This window comes from Thermobia domestica, chromosome 11, assembly GCF_964235325.1.
Source record: "Thermobia domestica chromosome 11, izTheDome1.hap1.1, whole genome shotgun sequence".
In the NCBI taxonomy this organism is placed as follows: Eukaryota; Metazoa; Arthropoda; class Insecta; order Zygentoma; family Lepismatidae; genus Thermobia; species Thermobia domestica.
In genome coordinates, this window is record NC_137464.1 from 11,290,531 (window position 1) to 11,309,950 (window position 19,420).

The 19,420-nt window shown below is 36.1% G+C and overlaps 1 protein-coding gene across 2 annotated transcripts in view; it reads left to right on the forward strand.

Moving 5' to 3' along the window:
• alphaCOP (coatomer subunit alpha) overlaps window positions 1–19,420 on the forward strand; it is a 111,833-nt gene that overhangs the window by 54,265 nt on the left and 38,148 nt on the right. The window lies entirely within an intron of this gene.

The following is a 19,420-nucleotide window of genomic DNA, read 5'->3' on the forward strand; positions in this document are numbered from 1 at the left end:
AATATGATATATTGTATAAATCTTATCTTCTCCATGCAAAGAACGGGTATTTCAGTTAGTATAAAATAATTCATCAAGTAGATACCTTGCTTCAGGAAATTGTACTGAAATTGAACTAAGCATTCTTAAGTTTAAAAAAGAAAAAATGTGGTACGTGAAGGTATTTTTTTCTTGGTAAAGTTGACTTTCATATATTCTCCTTCCGTCCCTCTGAGGAAGTTTGAAGGCCTGGAGTAGTGTATTTTTGTCTATTTTCCGCCGGAGGCTACGTGATTCATTTCTAACCATGGTCACACTCACCAAAGAACAATATTATTATTATTATACGAATTTATAACTTCTTAATTACTATATAACTTATATATGATGTATAATTCAGAACAGTAGGGCAATTGTTCATAATAATAGCTATTTATTGAATTGTAAGTAGCTTCCTGTATATTTGATTTATTACAGGCCTATATAAGTACTAATCACAATAGGCGTTTCTGGTATTTTGTTTAAACAAATGCATTGACTGTGTTCTATGTGCATAAATGATTTAAATAAGTCTAAACTTAGGAATTTCTACCTAACAGAGGAATAAAATTTAAAATTAATTTATTTAAATAAAAACTGAATTTATCGTAGAAGATTGTTCAGAAGATTATTGTAGTCAATAGTTACGGGTTACCATCGAGGCCGAAACTTAGAATCCAGTCACAATAGCTATCGTCTATATTGACGGCATGATACTTTGTCTTATTTCTGAAAATATAATTCAAATTTTCTACTGATAACACACCAAATGTTCATCATCCCAGTGAATAATGAAATACGAATGTTCTTCTCCACACTATACGTGATAGATTTTATACTAAAGTAAAATAAAATACAATGATTTTCCATATCCTGCGTTTTTCCATTTTGTCATTTTCATTTAATAATTGACACTTCCCCTTTGAAAAAAAATACTAGTTTCTTTTCCGTTCTTTTCAGGAAGTGCATAATGTAGACAGACCCTTAAACACACCTTTTAATGCACTGAAACATCAGCAGAGTTGATAATTCAAAATGTTAATTTATGAGAACCACGTTTTCCTTAGTAACCCTTACAGAGACCTCATCCGAATAGTTATCGGTGTAAATGATAAATTCTTTTTTCTGCTCCATGGTTTCCAAGCTACTCCAACTAAACAAACTGAAAATTAATGACAGAACATCCATACGTATAAATTATTTGTCAATTTACATGTTTTGCAAAAAAAAAAAAAAAAAAAAAAAAAAAAAAAAAAAAACTTTGGTTGCATCTACCGACACTGCGTGGTTCCTAGTGTACTTCAATCGTTGCTTCTTAGTTTAAAAATATATGCATGAACAAGGCTTCTTTATGGTATAATCATTATTTGTGTATCGCTTCAAATTCAAAAGTTCTACTATCTCAAACTCCAGGTTGCATTGTATATTGGACACCCTCCATTTATATTATGCGAGTAAGGTAGAGCTAGGAAAAAATGCAAAGCTGAGTTGATTAGTTAGAGGGTTTTTTTTCCCTCTTAAATCTTAAGCTTTACGCAACACGAAAGCCACATTTAACATATGATGCAAACAAATATATACGTTCCGATTCAAAATGGGGTAAAGGAAAAAAAAAAAAAAAAACTTTTGTTTTCTTTCTAGTTTAACGACCCGCTATTATGGCTCGAGGCTAAGGGAGACGGTGGTGATAAGAAGGGGTCTAGGAAAATTCGGTGTAGGAAAATTCGGTGTAAGAAAACTCGGTGTAGGAAAATTCGGTGTACAGAAAATTCGGTGTACAAAAAACTGGGTGTGGGGAAATTTAGGTGTAAGGTAGATTCGGTGTAATACATATTGAATATTACCACTTGCGATAATTTACGACACTTCATATTGTGAAAACGAAAACCATAAAATGTAACAAATAAAATGTTATTTCCTATTTCAAGAAAAGCAAATTTATTATTATATTATTTATTTATTTATTTATTTATTTATTTATTTTTTGCCTTCAGTCCACTACCTCTTGCATGTCTTTCGCGGGGTATTACTATAAACTACTTTTCATCACACAATGAAGCTGACACTTTTTGTCAGAAATAAAACAATTATAAGTTCAGAGAATAGTTATAGGAACAACGAAAAACACCTTTCCTATAGTACATCATAGAACATATACAAGGTGATTCTTTTAAAACTCATGGATTTCATTTGGGTCTAGAATTTCTAACTGAAGGCCGATTTTCATGCGGTTTGTGGCAAATGATCAAGGAATGTTGGGAGATTTATGGAACTATGTTTACTGGTTTAAATTCATTTGGGGTAATATCGGCCACGCCTCTAGAAAAACAGAAAATATTCGCCACTGTATCGAATTGGAATTAGGTGAGGTGCGGTGTGGAGATTTGAGTTTCTTCGTTAGATGGCAACCTCGCGACGGTCAATAAGAAACAAGAAACTGGGCCGTTGTATTGAGAATTATGCTGTGCTACTGTATCAATATGATCAGGACATAGTTACAATAATGTACTCTTTGAAACAACGTGATTTTATCGTTAAAAAGTTTTTGGAGAATGGGATCTGTTGTTGCTACGCAAAGGGCATTTACACGCAACTTTGCCTCACGTTCTGCCCCAGACAGGAACATAATATGGTCGTTAGTGAATAAATTGGAGGAAACAGGATCGCTTCTGAGGAAGACAGGGAAGCAACCGACCTCGGTGGCGGATGTTGTGAAAGATGTCAGGTACCGACTCTATGTCACCCAAGAAATCTCTATTCAACATGTGATTTCGCTTCAAATATCCAATATCTCTTTCGAACTGTAACGTACAATGGCGAATATTTGCTGTTTTTCTTGCGGCCTGCTCTATATTACCCCGGATGAATTTAAACCATTAAACATAGTCCTATAAATCTCTCATCCCTTCTTGATGATTTGCAGCAAACCGCATGAAAATCTGACTTCAGTTAGAAATTCTAGAGCCAAATGAAATCCGTGAGTTTTCAAAGAATCACTCTGTATATACATATGTAAGATGCAAAAATATATTGATCAAAAAAGTCTTAGTGGAACGGGCAATATAAAGCAGGATGGGTTTATCAGATAATAGTTGTACAAATAGTTGACTTCTCCTCCAATCAGACACCTTAGTTTGTTTGCCTTAAGGTAAACAAACTAAAGTGTCTGATTGGAGGACTTTGAGGACTAAAATGTCTGATTGGAGGACAAATTTCTCGTCATGTAAAGGGCCATAAAATGTTAAAATCCCTCGAAATCTAGAATTCCAATAATTTCAGGAACACAATTCAATATAAAGCAATATAAAGTAGACAGTAAACAGTAAAAATGATAGTAGATAGTAAAAGTACGTACTACACAAAATTTGAACTTCAAACTAATAAACTCATTTATCCTCAAAGTCGAGTTTTTAATAAATCTTACGGTCTACTACAACGAATCTTTCTTTACACCGAATTTTCTGTACACCGAATTTTCCTACACCGAATTTTCTTACACCGAATTTTCTTACACCGAAATTTCCTACACCGAATTTTCCTGCTCCCGATAAGACGAATGGGTCTAGGAAAATTCGGTGTAAGAAAACTCGGTGTAGAAAAATTCGGTGTACGGAAAATTCGGTGTGGGGAAATTTAGGTGTAAGGTAGATTCGGTGTAAAACATATTGAATATTACCACTTACGATAGCGTACGACACTTCATATTGTGAAAACGAAAATCATAAAATGTAACGAATAAAATCTATATATATAAAAGAGAACGTACAAATCCTTTGTCCGCTCATCACGCTAATACGGCTGAACCAATTTCTTTTATTTTTGGGGGGTTATTAGGATTTGGACCCTAGATGGTTTTTATCATATCACTTTAAATTTCAATTACCAGTGTCTTGAGATAATTGACCATTCAGGTGTCCATTACGTACAAATCCTTTGTTAGTTCATCATAGGTATAAAAATAAACGTATGTATATGCAACCCGCATGACCGTGTCACTCGGCGGGTTAACATAAATGACAGGCGTTATAATGGTTTTTATCATATCACTTGAAAGCGAAAAAGTAAAAATTATCTAAGTAACAAAGTTTATTGCGTTCGGGGGTGACCGCAGCGAAGCGGGGCGGGTTAACATAAATGACAGGCGATATAATGTTAACATTTACTGCAATCTTCTATGGTTTTTATCATATCACTTGAAAGCGAAAAAGTAAAAATTATCTAAGTAACAAAGTTTATTGCGTTCCGGGGTGACCGCAGCGAAGCGGGGTGAACGCTGCTAGTGTTACCTATTTCAAGAACAGCAAATTTATTTATTTATTTATTTATTTATCTATTTACTTATTTTCCCTTGAGTCCAATACCTCTTGCGTCTTTTGCGGGGTGTTACTATAAATTACTTTTCATCACACAATGAAGCTGACACTTTTTGTCACAATTAAAACAATTACAGCTATAAGTTCAGAGAATAGTTATAGAAACAACTAAAGACACCTTTCATATAGTACATAATAGACCATATACGGGGTGTTTTTTTTCAAACTCACGAATTTCATTTGGGTCTAGAATTTCTGACTGAAGTCCGATTTTCATGCGGTTTTTGGCAAATGATCAAGGAAGGATGGGAGATTTATGGAATTGTGTTTACTGGTTTAAATTAATTTGGGGTAATATCGGCCACGCCTCTAGAAAAACAGCAAATATTCGCCAGTGTACCTTACAATTGGAATTAGGTGAGCTATTTTTACTAATAGTCACCCTGGCACCCAAACCAAAAATAATACACTTGATTTATTCTGGAGTTTGTGTTTGCAGTGAGCAAGGGCGCCGATTCTGGGGGGCCGGGCCCCCCAAAGCTCATATGGGCCCCCATGTATTTTTTGAATATGTATATTTATATGCATTTTGTATTATATGTATTTTTTTATGAATATACAAACCCACGTCTGAATGTTCCCCCCTCCCAGAGTTACAGAGAAATCAGTATCCTTGGCAGTGAGCAGTTCGTTCGAAAGTTTTTTTTTTTCTGTATATATAGCCTTCACGTGTATCGGTGTATAGTGGTTTCATTTTTTATATTTTATCTAGGGTATTTGAAGATTTCTCAAGTTTCACAGGAAGTTGCTGTGACTAATATGCAGTGCTCCAAAAAAAAAAAAAAAATGTTGGAATATTTTAAGAAGCCGAAACTTAGCAATATTGACAGTGCCAGCGGAGATAATGAAATAGTGACTAAACAATCTGCTTCTTGTGTTTCAGAAGATAAGAATTCAAGTGCTAGTGTGAAAACAGTGTCAGAAGATGAAGTCTCAGAAGATAAGAATTAAAATGTCGGTATTACTGTAGAAACAGTGTCACAAGATGAAGTTTCAGAAGATCCAGTCAAAGGTTGTGAAAAGGCAAAGACATTTCTGGCAGTAGGTCTAGGACCCTTCCAACCGCAATTGAAAACGTACCCCAATAAAAATGGCCGCCAGTTCCGATCTGAGTGGTATAGGCCAGTGTTCTAAGTGGAAAACAAAGCAGAGGCGGTATGTTTTATTATGATTTTGACTCAACATACCGGCTATTTAAATATTGTCTTGATCACTGAAAAACCACAGACGGTATGTCCTCATTACTGAAAAACCAGAGGCAGTATGGCATACCACCGCATACCGTCTCATTTCGACCACTGGTATAGGAAATTTAGTTGGTTAGAATATAACATTTCTCGAGATAGTGCTTTTTGCTTTTATTGTCGCGCATTCTCCGAAGATATTCCGAAATCTGAAGACAGTTTTACTAAAGAGGGTTTCCGTAACTGGAAGAAGGTCGTAGATAAATTCGGTATTCATGAGGCAAGTAACGCTCATAAGACTTGCATTTCTAAGGCTGCGGAATTCTGAAACGCACTATTGCACGGATCAGTTGCGCGTAAATTAGATTTGCAGACGAACCAAATAGTTAATGGCAATAGAATATATTTGGAAGCACTTCTAAATAGTATTTTGTATTGTGCTCGCCAATGTGTTCCTCTTAGAGACCATAAGGAAAATAACGAAAGTGAAAATAAAGGTAATTTACTAGAACTCTTATCGCTAAGATCCAAAGACAATGACGTGATTTTTCGGTATTATGTTAACAAAGAGAAAACATTTAGATACGTTATTCCCGAATACCAAAATCAATTTCTAGATTTAATGTGCGAGTATGTGCTGAGAAAAATAATCCATCGTGTGAAGACTGCAGGTATATATGGTGTCATCATGGATGAAACTCAAGGTTTGAAGCGAACAAGTATCTTTTGTTTTGCGATACTGTGATGAAACATTAAATGTTCACGAAAGTTTTATCGGGTTTTATAATACAGAAAAATCACGGCGAAAGTTTGTCCAAACTGTTAACAAATGTGTTAATATCATTGGGTCTGAATGTAGATTACATCCGAGGACAATGTTACGATGGTGCAGCCGCTATGCGTGGTCAGTACTCTGGCGTTGCAAAGAGGATCAGGAACGTGAACTATTTAGCCATTTATATTAATTGTTACGCTCACATTTTGAACTTATGTATTGTTGATGTGTGCGGAAAACTGTCTACGATTCGAAACATGTTTGGTGTTCTGAGCAGTTGCATTCCTTCATAGAAGAGCCCTCAAGAAAGCACGCTATTTTTTGAAAATATTCAACCTCAAAGAGAAAAAGTATTTGGTAACATTACAATCTTTGAGCGACACTAGATGGAACTGTAAATCGGAAGCTATTCGTGCAGTTTTAGAAAATTTTGGACCTGTAGTTGAAACTTTAGAGGAAATAGCAGATCACTATCAAATTTACGGTCCAGATGCGCATTCCCTGTTAAGAAATGTTCATGATTTTTTATTTTTGTTTCGTCTTAAACTGATGAGACATGTTCTTGAATACACGAATCAACTGTCCATGCACTTACAGAATACACGTACCAATTTTTCTACTGTAAAAAATTTGTCGCAAGCCAATATCTGCAGCCTTCAGTCCTTACGGAATGAGAAAATTTTCAAAACGCTGTGGGCAGAAACAGAAGAAATTGCAGAAACCATAGGATGCAGTGCACCGAACGTTCCGCGAAGACAAATCCCACGAGCATTGGATGGATGGTGATATTTCTTCGAGTGTGAGACAGCAGCTGAATATTACAGACGCAAAGTGTATTATTCCGTTATTGACATCATTGTGGCAGATATTAGCAATAAAAGTTCAAAGAAAATGATATACAGGTTCTTCATTCCCTCCACGACGTGTTGAATCAACACAAGCCATCAGCAGTAAGTATCACAATTGTCAGCAACACCTACACAATCCCCAAAGTTGAGCTGACATCAGAGTTAACAGTTTTCTCCAACTTGTGTGCAGAGAGATAGATTGAAAATGATTTTTCATCGCTTCTAAATTTGTTTTAAAAATTGAACCTTTACGAATGCTTCCCAAACTTGAACCAAGTTTATAAGACTTTTCTAACCGTGCCTGTCAGTTCCGCAACCAGTGAACGTTCCTTTTCGTGCCTGAGACGGCTAAAAACATACGTTCGTAGCACTATTGGCCAAGAAAAATTTCGTAGTTTAGTTGTGTTGTGCATAGAAAGGTCTTACGACATTAACGTTTCTCAGATTATCGACAAATTTGATTCAGAAGCAATATTTCGAGGAAGGCGACTGCAGCCCCATTAACAGTTCAAATCCAGTTTCCATATCATTACATTTAGTGGTAAGTGAAATATTAACTTATTAAATCAAAATTATAAATGTGATATTTACTGGCTAATATTTGGATTTCCTAATATTGTGATTTCCTTGTATTATTGATCAGCAGTATTTCTTTCAGAGGGTGAGTCGGGGCTTCTCCCTTTGGTTCCGTATATGTAGCGCCCAGTATTTCTGGCTCACCGAAGGAATTTTATATTGATTTTATCTCACAATCAGGGATGTCCAGTTTATTTTACCACTCTTTCCACAGATCGTTAATTCCTATTATTTTCTTACATCCATATTCCGTGTACTTAGCGTCCACTAAGTAAACCTGTTATGAAGAGGGAGAGAGAGAGAGAGACAGAGACAGAGACACCAGCCGATAGCACTGATTATGACGCTTCAATGAATCATAAGCTCCGGGGGAGAGGGTGACACGCAGAAAGGTAGTCAGAGACAGTATGCGAATAGGGTAAGAAATGAAAGCAAGTTTCCTGTGCATATCATCACTGACAAGGGTAATACCTGCAAATTATTTTAAGAAAATTAATACATAAATATAAAGAAAATGTTTTTGATTGGTTAAAACAACAATCAAAATAGCATGGCAAGGTTCGCTAAAAAAAAAAAAAAACCTTCTAAACACGCCTATATTCCTGTAAGGAATGTAACCAGTCCTAAGCCTGGAGAAAATGTGAAGGGAAGTTAATGAAATGAAATCTTTGAGTTTTAAATCCGACGATTATGGTAAGATGCGAATGAATGAAATAGTGGAATACAGAATGTGAGAGAAAACGAAAAAAAACCTAGAAAACCAAGCACGTGGTGTTTGTCCACCACAAAGACCAATTTAGAGCGAGCTGGGATCGATTAGGAACCCCAGGCACCAAATGTGAACGCTCTACCACTGAGCCAGCGGGACCTCAAAGGAAGTTTATGGACATAATTATCAATAACTAGTAACCAAACTATAATTCCCTGGCGCTATGACCGACCAATAGCGACGCCAGCTTTAACGTCTTGGGGGGAGGCGGAGAAAATTTTAGGAGGGCAGTAGTTTTTTTTTATATACCCAAAACTATAAGTTATTATAACTTTACATAAATTATGATACAAGATGTCTGGAAGAACGGGGGCTGAGAGACAATTTGTTACTAATATTCGACAAAGCGCATTATTTGCCACCACTTTTCATCAACAGAAGCAGTTTAAGAGACATTTTTATTTAATTACTATTGGATGTATCAATGATGATGATTAGGAAAGTAACAAGCATATTAGATCCAAAGATTGCTTAACTGTACGCAGTGGTATGCAATGCTCTACCAATATTTAAATGTACTATAAACTAAGATTACATATGTAGCTTTTAATGTGAAAACTATGTAAAACAGACGTAATCTAGAATACCGCAATGAGGATAAGGCATACAAAAAACGGTGAACATATTCTCACCACTGAAAACCGGGACAAAATGTAAACTGGCGAGACACCGGGATAAGAGTCTTCATGGAGGCCACGGTGGTTCAGTGGTAGAAACACTCACATCTGGTTCATGGGGTCCCTGGTTTGATCCCATCTTGCGTCAAATGGGCTTTGTGGTAGTCAGACGCTGCGTGTATGGATAAACTCGGAGTTCTCTCGTTTCCTGTCACTATCTTCATCCCACCATTTCATTCATTCTCACAATCACCGTCTCCTCTATCCTACTCCTATCTCCTTAATCGTGGCATGTAAAATACAAAGATTTCATTTCATTTCAAGAGCTTCCAAACCGGGACTGTCCCGGTAAAAACCTGACATATGGTAACTTTGACTATATAACAACATCGGGTTCGATACTAACAAGGGAAGTATGAATGAGCTCATATCGAAACCTACCGTAAAATTTCACTCAGAGGAAGGAAGTCTTACAGAAAGACCACACACAAAAAAGCAGCTGCGTTTTTGAAGTTGAATTAACCAAAATGGCAGATTGAAATGTCGCGTATCCATGTCGACAATTACACAATACGTTCAGTACCACCCCTTGTAAACGGCCTGTTAATAATAAAAAGGCCATAACAACGGTGTGGGTACATACTATACCTAAGGGGAATCGTACGGTAAGGTGTACCTTGACAGCAGCCATCTTGAAATCCGACATCTTGAATTCAGGTCAAGTTTTGTAAATAGGGTAATATGATTCATGATTTTGGGCTAGTATTTAAGCAGAAAAACAATGGTAGCAATAGTTTTAAGATACGTGCATTTGGTAAAAAGGTACAGGCATATTTATTGTGTGTGCCGCTTTTTTGTATGTGGTCTTTCTGTGGGACTTCCTTCCTCTGAGTGAAATTTTACGGTAGGTTTCGACATGAGCTCATTCATACTTCCCTTGTAAAAAAGAAAAAAAGTCAAATTATCATATGGTATTACACAGTTTCAGAAAAAAAAAAACATTTAACAAACTGGCCGCATTAAGTCTCATACATATTTCACAACTTTATGCATAATATAAATCTACTTAGTTAAGCAATTGATATCATACACTACAAACACTGAAAAACAACGTAACGTTCTATAATAAAAAGAACGTTACTTTACGAACAATAAGTTAATCGCTCTACAAACCTTATTGTACACATTATACCCTAAAGTTACAGCCTTATGTAGTAATCAATTCCAATCAGAAATTGAACGAGTATGGTGTTTCATTGAGAATAATCCATCACTAAGTTGAACAAGCGCCTTTGAAGGCTAGTCGTCTTCCATTTTACCGTCTTCTTCGGTAATTCATCTCGCTACTCTTGTTCGATGCAGTTCAAACCATGGCCTCTTCCTTTTGCAATGTCCATCCACAAGGAAGGATGGACAGGTTCAACCTTTTGGAATTTCAAATTCGAAGCTTCTGTCAATTTACTCGTTCGTGTCTCTTTCTGTAATGTTGCTATATGAACGGGTATGCTGCGAAGAAACAAAAGAGGCTAGCAAAGAAATCGAATTGTAAGATCACCATAAGATGAAAGTCGGATATTCCAGAGACTACCTGATACGTAATGTTGATCAAAATAAATTAAGAATTCTTCAGTTTCTTCTGGTACGATTTGCTGTAAGTAATCCATCCTTTCTGACCCTTGTCAGAGAGAAGGAAAACAAATCCGTTCACCATTCCATAGAAATCGGACTTTCTCATTCTCCCTGTAAAAATTCGCCAATCCCAACTGCTGCAGTATGTACTTCGTGTTCGTGTGAGTTGTCTGGAACGCTTTGGCTTACGACTTCCCTCACTAGCCACGTTTGGTTGTGAATTTAATTTACATATTCCAATATTTGTTTGTTTTATCCCTCCCCGCTGGTCTAGTGGCAAGCACGCAAGCCTTTGGCGTATGAGGTTCAAGGTTCGATTCCTGGTGGGAGAGCATTGAATGAACAAAGTGGTTCGGATTCCACTATAATCAGTAAATTCAAGTCTTCTTTAGCCTACCCGGCAAAACCTTGGGACGTAAATCTATATACAAACCTTTCCTTTTTTCGCAAAAGGAAGGTTTTATTATGAAGTAAAAACTATTCAGAAATATAATATTGAAATTTGCAAGAAGGAAACTTATTTCTGCGTAACAAAATTTAAAAATTAATTAGTCAAGGTAATTGTTTTATTGGATTGTAACGAGTTACAGTATAATTTCTCAAAGACTCTTCTCATACAATTTTGCTGTTCTCACATGTAACGCTTTTCAAGTGTAACACTCCGAATTTGATAAAACTTAACAGGTAAACAAATACATGTTTTTTTTTCTTTTCAGCGGAAAAACAGTTTTAGGGGGCAAAAGCCCTGAAGCAAAATTTTGAAATTTGAGTCCCGAAAGGCACAGGTTATAATATCTTGCAAAATTCCGTTCACTTCGGCTAACTTCTTCTTGTCTTTCGTTCCTCAAATTTCTCCAAATTTTTTGTGGGTGCTTTTACCCCTTAAAACAATTTCCCCAGAAAAGAAAAAAAAACACGTATTCCTTTATTTCATGTGTAATATCTACCTGCCAAATTTTATCAAAATCGGAGTGTTACACTTGGAAAATGTTACATGTCAGTACATTCATATAGCTTGCATTTGCGGCAGAAAGTTCTTGTTTTGTGTTCCCTCTTTGCTGGAGAGACTTTCTTAGGCTGTTCCTCTTCAGTATGCTGGGAAGCTTCTATTCTCCGTGATTTCTTCTCAACGTTGGCGAACTGCTAACCAGAAAGAATTTACGGCATTTCGAACTTTTTAATGTTTGTTTCTCGTTTGAAATTACGCTTTGATGACACAATACCATAAGTGTTGGGTCCACTTACATCAGTTATGTAAAATACTGTCATAGGCCATTTTGTTCATTGTTTTGCGATGTAACAGAGAGCCATATGATTGTTAGTGTGAACGTCTGATTTTGTTGTGTTGTAATATATGATAACTTTGAGTTTTTTCCTCCGCTCTAGAAGTGACCACTTCAGGATAGTTGTGCATTGTGTTTTGCAATTGTAAAATTGCTGATCTTACTGGTTATATATTGTCAATAGAGACAGCGCACCCCCAAAAATGAGAAGTTGTTCATCTACAGTCATATTATATGTAAGAATAAAATTATATTGCAGAGTGTGTGAAGAATCTGCATCTTCACGAATTAGGAATAGTTCGTCATCAGGTATTCTAATAGCGCCGATGTTGTCATCAAAACTTAAGGCAGCCCTTGTAGGATCGCTTTTCTCCGGAGTTTGCTTTCTGCATTAGCGCGTGCTTTTTGCATTAGCTATAGGTGCTACGCTTCAAACTTCTAACCCATCCACTGGATAAGAAAACACCCAACGTCTCATTTCAATATCGATACCTGAACAAGAAACTTCAGTTGCATTTGTATATAAGTCTGCTAATATCTTATCGTCTGTCGGGAAGCAGTTTCTTCATTGCTTATTGATTTACCTCCTCTACCATCAATAGTGACGTGTATTGTTAGTGATCTGTTAGTCTACCACGTGCAATATCAAAACACACTAACAAAAACAAAACTTTACATACAATCAGTGGCAAAGCCAGGGTTTCTATTCGGGGGGTCAGTGTTCTACTCTGGAAAACTCTTTTTTGTCAATGTGGAGACTGAAAGCGCAAATTTAGGTTTTATTCTAACAACTTTTTAAAATTTTGGGGCTTGGGAGTCCAGATCCCCGGAAACTCCCCCTGGATACGTAACTGCATACAATGGAAAAATTAATACAGTTTGATAGACAAAAGCAACTATTATGCTTCTGACAAGGGACTTATATAAGTGAATAAATAAAGAAACGCTGCTACTAAAATAAGCAAAATTGCAAATAATTAAATCAATCAAAGTACATAATAACACATAAAGTTGCAATATGTTATATCTGACTTCATTGGGACAGTTAGAAGATTATCAGAACGTTAGCTCCGCTACGAGCCACAATCTCAATCTATACTGAATCTATTATCATATTTCTTCAATAAGGCTCGAGTTTAATGAACCCACTCGGTACCCAATGCTATACATTTTAAAAACTATCACTTGACTCACGAGAAAAAAAAAAACTTAATAACATAATACAAGAACACAACCAGGGAAATGTCATAGAATCTCAATACTTACTAAGTCTTAGTAATTATTAAAGAAAGTATGCGTACGAGTGCAATGGACCCACCTGGTAGTTCTAGGGTTAAAAGTGTATCCTTGTATGGATATTTAGATAGAGGAAATATTAGTTCTTGCCGAATTTCTTTGACTAGTTGCAATGTGTTCCATTATTTTCAAACTAGGGTTTAAAATGTGATTAGTTGCGTTTAGAGCGGCTTATAACACTGAAAGGAGTCGTTTTATGACACATGTTTATTAGAACGTTTTATTTTCATTTGATATAAAGAATTACCCAGCAAATTTTGGCAGTTGAATTTTTTGACACCCTGTATTTACGATAGGAAATGAAGTTATGCAATGTGCATAAATAATTGCTGTTTTCCATGCAGTAGTATTTGCATTAAGGTGCGTGTAATTATTATTATTTAAAACTATATAAATTTTAAAATAACACTTGCACATGAATTCACATCCATCTCATAGGTGATATGGTAATGCTCTTAAGTCGTAATTAAATTGTACGTAATTACAGATGTACATGAAAAGTCAGTGTTAGAGCTGATGGTGGTGAACAGAAGAGGAAGAAAAGAACACATTTCTTTCAACTTGCCTAAGGGGTTTTAAAAGTAACATGACAATTGTGCAGCAAGAATAGCAGGATCTTTCAAGTGAAAAATCCTTGTTCTTTAGTCGTCAAAAGAGAGGGAATGGGGATAGATGATATGAGTACGAAATTACATTTATACATATAAACTAGTTCTCTCTTTGGTCAACCCTAGCACACTGATAAGCATCAAATATTTTCTGGACGCTAAGTATACGATATTATATGTGGGCGCTAAATCTACGGGCGCTAAGTATACTCCACGCTCCCTTTATACACACCCACAGTCAAGTGCAAAATACCCTTCAGGCAAATTTTCAGAGAAAATCAGGATATCAAGAAACATGTTTAACTATAATTCCCCTCTTTACTTTTAAAATACCCTCTTTGGAGATTTTTTCTGAAAGAAACACTATTAACGAGCTGCGGTAGGCCTAAATTAATATGTGGATGTTGTGCTGATAGCTTGTTGCAGGTAATTCCTTAACAACATTTAAGGCTCAGTGCAATATGAGGTATTGGGCAAAGATCATGGAAAGATTGGCTAAGCGGGGCTTAAAATGGGCCAGAACGCACCAGCTCTGCGCTCCAGTAAGTCAGTGTGGTGTCCGAATTCAGATCCTGTGCTGTACTTGTCTCGCTCCAAATTTGTACCTTTTCAGTTTATTATTGTCATATTTTAAGCAGATTAATACCTTATTAAAGCACGATAAAGAACTAATGTAGAACTTTTTGTTCTGCGTCATTGTGTTCCGCGAAATTATTCTAGGGAAAAGACGTTCCGGCTATTGACTAAAACAATTTTAAGCACAGAGGCAAAGGCTTAATTTTAGGTCTCATCCTCAAAAACTGACGTAAAGTTAGGCTGGATATCTGCCTGAGTAGTATTTCTATCATTCACACACTCCGACTACACAATTGTGATCCAAAATCAGGAGGTTTTCTCGAAACTACGGTACTAAATATTTGGTTAAAACATTAGAAGTAAAGGTATGGTTGGTTTCAAAAAGTGACAATTTAAGGTCGAAGACTACCTACCCAAGTGGAAATTTGTGAATATATTTTTGTCGAAACAAAGAAAAGTTTAACGTGCACAAGTGAGTAATGTATATTATATACGTCTAATTACAGCTTGTGAATCTTAAAGTCAATAAATAAAACTCTCTTAATAATGAAAGAAAAGAAGAATCGCAGTTCACACTCATGCCATGTAGCTGCCACCGCAAATTCAAACTTTATAATTGTTTTTTATACCAAAGGCAATAATTTGAAATATGTTGCTGCTTCCAATCTAAAATAGGAATTAAAATCTACGCTTGGTTGAATTCACAACTTTCTGTGATCAGTTGTAAATGTATAATGCTCTTTCTTAAACTTCCAAAGGGAGAGAGCATATACAACTCAAAGAAGCATGGATAGATGTATGCTTGGAATAACTCGGAGAGATAGAAAAAGAAATACATTGATAAGGAAGATGATAGGAGTGACCAATATCATCGCGAAAATAAAAGGACTCAAGTGTCAGTGAGCTGGTCATATTGCAACTGACGATAGGTGGACAAAAGCAATTCTTGAGGGATCCTAAGGGAACGAAAACGATCCAGAAAACGTTGTAATACAATATGGTGTGACGAAATTAGGAAACAGTGTGGAGTAACGTGGAAACGAACTGCCGAAAATAGATACGCTTGAAAAAATATTGGAGAAACCTTCATCCAGAAGTGGGTCGGCGAAGGTTGAGAATTATATATATATATACAGTGGCGGATACAAGGGGAGGGCAATAGGGGCTGTAGCCCCCCCTTGACGCTCAAGTTTACACTGGATAAAATGGGCTTCAATCCTGCTTTACACTAGGTAAAACGGCAAACTATGGTTTAGCCCCTCCCTTGATCATATCCTGGATCCGCCACCTGTATATATATATATATATATATATATATATATATATGTGTGTGTGTGTGTGTGTGTGTGTTTGTGCACGAATGTTTTGCTCCCCCCAACCATATGGGCCAAGGTTATGCTTATGTATCCATGTGTCTAGTGGAGCTCGAGTAAAGCACCATGACGGCCAAGGCGTATCGCACACTGCTTGCAAACTACGTACACGCCTTCATGACGACCATGTTTCCCAAGGGTAGTGGCATTTTTCGACAAGATAATGCAACATGTCACAAGGCCAGGAGTGTGATAGAGTGGTTCGAGAAACACAGGGGCGAGTTCCAAGTGGTGTTAGCCCCCCAACTCGCCGGATTTGAACCCAATCGAACACATCTGAGATGTGGTTGAACGTGACGTCAGAGCGCATCGCCCTCCTCCCCGGAATTTACGGGAATTAGGTGACCTGTGTGTGCACATCTGGTGCCAACTCTCTCCAGCGACCTACAAGGGATCATTGCGTCCATGCCAAGGGCATTCGCCGTTGTTATCCGTGCCAAAGATAGACATACTGACAATTAGGTAGGTAGTCATAATGTTCTGGCTGATGTGTGCGTATATTTTAATTCGTATATTTTGTCTCGACTCGAATTCGAGTTGAGTCGAGACAGAAACTGTCGAGTCGAGACACGATTCGAGACAAAAACATATTTTCGAGTCGAGACAACATTTTCTCGAGTCGACTCGAGACAGGCTTAAATCTCGACTCGTGCGCATCCCTAGCTGTCTACAATGCACTGAGCAGAATGGTCCTATAAACTGTTCGTTGTCAATAATAATAACTGCCATTCTTAATTTTACTGAAATTAGTTGTTTTTGAATTTAAAAATGTATGTGTAGTAAAATGCACTGTTAACTAGCAGACTGTAGGCCCATTTGTTGTTTATCTTTTTGGATGGTGACACTCACTCTTACGCACATATTACTTCTAAGCCGACCATACAATTCAACTATGTCATATGCTTTTATTTTATATTATAATTGTTTATTCTTTTATTCCAATTCCAGAAAGAATATTCGCTTCTCAGTTTCTAATGTTCTTCCTCATTTGTTGATCTAAGTTAATCTGAATCAATTTTACCCATTTTTTAGATTCCAGACAAGGTCAAAGAACTGTCTCCCAATCACAAGGAATAACTGAATAGCATCCTTAATCAATCAATAGGCACGGGAGACCCAAGTTTGACTCCCGATGGCGCTCATGCGGTTCGGATTTCACGTTAAGCTGTAGGTTCACGTTTCATATAGCCTTACAGCTGAAGGGGATACTTAAATAAAATCAACAATTTATACGATAATTTAAATAAAGTAAGCATAATCGACATTTATTTAAAGATTTACTACTCAATAGCCTACAATATTATTTATAGTCGTTTATTTGAAATGAATGAAGTTATGATATTCAAGTAACTGTAAATTTTGTAACTTTACAGGTTATTTACAAACTATGTTTTTTAAATGATTGTATTAGAGCATTTGGCAACTATAAGTAAGTTTACTACGAAAAAAAATGTCGGCATTTAGTTGAATATGAGAATGCGTAACCACTTTATGCCGAATCATAGACATGTTGCGCGTAGGATACAGGATGATACGGGTGTTAAGGGTCTTCACTACAGCGAAATTAAACTACCTATAGTTTTAAAGTTTTTCTGTAATGTCTAAAAAAAAATTTAAAAAATGGAAAAGCAGGAACGTAGTGAACTAGACAATATGATTTTGATGTAATACCTTTACCACAATTAACCTATCTGCTTTTAGTATGCCGCTATTTACAGAACCCACAATAAATAGCTAAATCTATCTACAGTTGCAAATAGAAGGCAGATAGATGAGTTGTGATAACTGTATCACATGCAAAATCGTATTGTCTCGTTCACTACGTTTCTGCTTTTCGAATATGTTTATTTGGTTTGAAGATATTACAGAAAAACTCTAAAATTAGCGGTAGGTTAATTTCGCTGTAGTGAAGACCCTTAAGGTACGAGATGCAGCGATTAGCTGTCAATGACAGACGAAATGAGAAAGTACGAGATAATACTGAATCATTTCCATCACACTACTTAATGTTTATTGCCCTCCCCGCTGGTTTAGTAATCGCGGCTAGTAATCGCGCCTTTGTAGTACGTGGTCGCGGGTTCCATTCTTTGTTGGAGATCATTAAATGCATTACGATGATTTGGATTCCACATTTTAAACCGTAGGTCAACGTCTCATATAAACTCAGTTTTTGAAAATGACGCTAAATTTTATAAACAAACAAACAAGTTAATATTTCCATTTCCGATGATACTATAATAATTAAACATAATAGTTAGGGGTTAGCTTACGCAGTTTCTTCGTACGATAGTCTTGTTCGATTCTCATTGGGAGCTCATTTCGTTCGGGTCCCAAGTTAAAATGAAAGTGCATCTCCCATATAGTCTCGGTGCTGAAAAGAGACGACATAATTTAAACTAAACGATCAAGCAAAGTGATTATTCATCAGCAACCAGTCGAAACCACTCAGAACCTTGAAGTTTAGACAATATAGCTGCTGCTTTTATTTGATATTTTATTAACAAACATTTTGTTTTTTATTGTCATTATTTAAAAAGTTTTCTTGTTCGCTAGAAATCTTTTCTGACGAATAGCCACATCAGTTTGGCACGGATTATTCACAGGTGAAATTTTCCCACGGGACCACCCTGATAAATGTCATAGTTCATATCAGACTATTCCCCGAGGCGGTAAGTTTCAAACGATCTCGCTTCATGAGGATACCTTATTACAACTACAATGTTGAAATTTGACTAAATATTTATTTGAATATTTCACTTAAGGTTTGACATTTTTAATAATAATAATAATAATAAAATGGTATTTTGATCTAAAAGGTGCAAAGTGTTGCAACTTTATAGTGCCCATATAGAAGTGCGTGTAACTCTGAAAAGATTAATTGAAAGTGTTTAAAATTTAAAAGGTAATCATAATTTTAGGACATTTAGGTTGTTGTATCTTATTAAGGATAGGGTGGACTGTCCTCATGCTAGTGTAGTAATGAAAGGCTGAATAGTGTATATTTTGGAAAAAGTTTCATTTTAATTATTTACCCTGTTAATATTATGTACGAATGACATGTTTTGTACCATAAAAAATTAGTTTTATCGAATTTTATCGCATGAGGATCGCTTATAAGTATTAAGATTCACACAAGTCATTCAGTTCAATGACACCTATTGATCGATGAATGTCTTATTTTGGACGTTTTTCCATGGAGCGGCAATTGTTAACTAATAGAAATTAGCGTTGATCACAAAGTATTACTATTATAATATGATTTTATTGTTGAATCCAAAGAGGCTATATAGACTATCAATAGTAGGAGGTTTTTTATACGAACATTGATAAGATATTGATAAGAACTTTTTTTTTCAGTTTAAGGTAGAACTACATCATTATCCTAAAGTATTGCTGAAAATGTCCCTTAGTAAGATCCTTCTACGTTTTCTCGTGTCACTTCTACCCTCTCTATATAGTCTAAATCTTTCAAAAATGAAAGCTAGCTCATGGAAC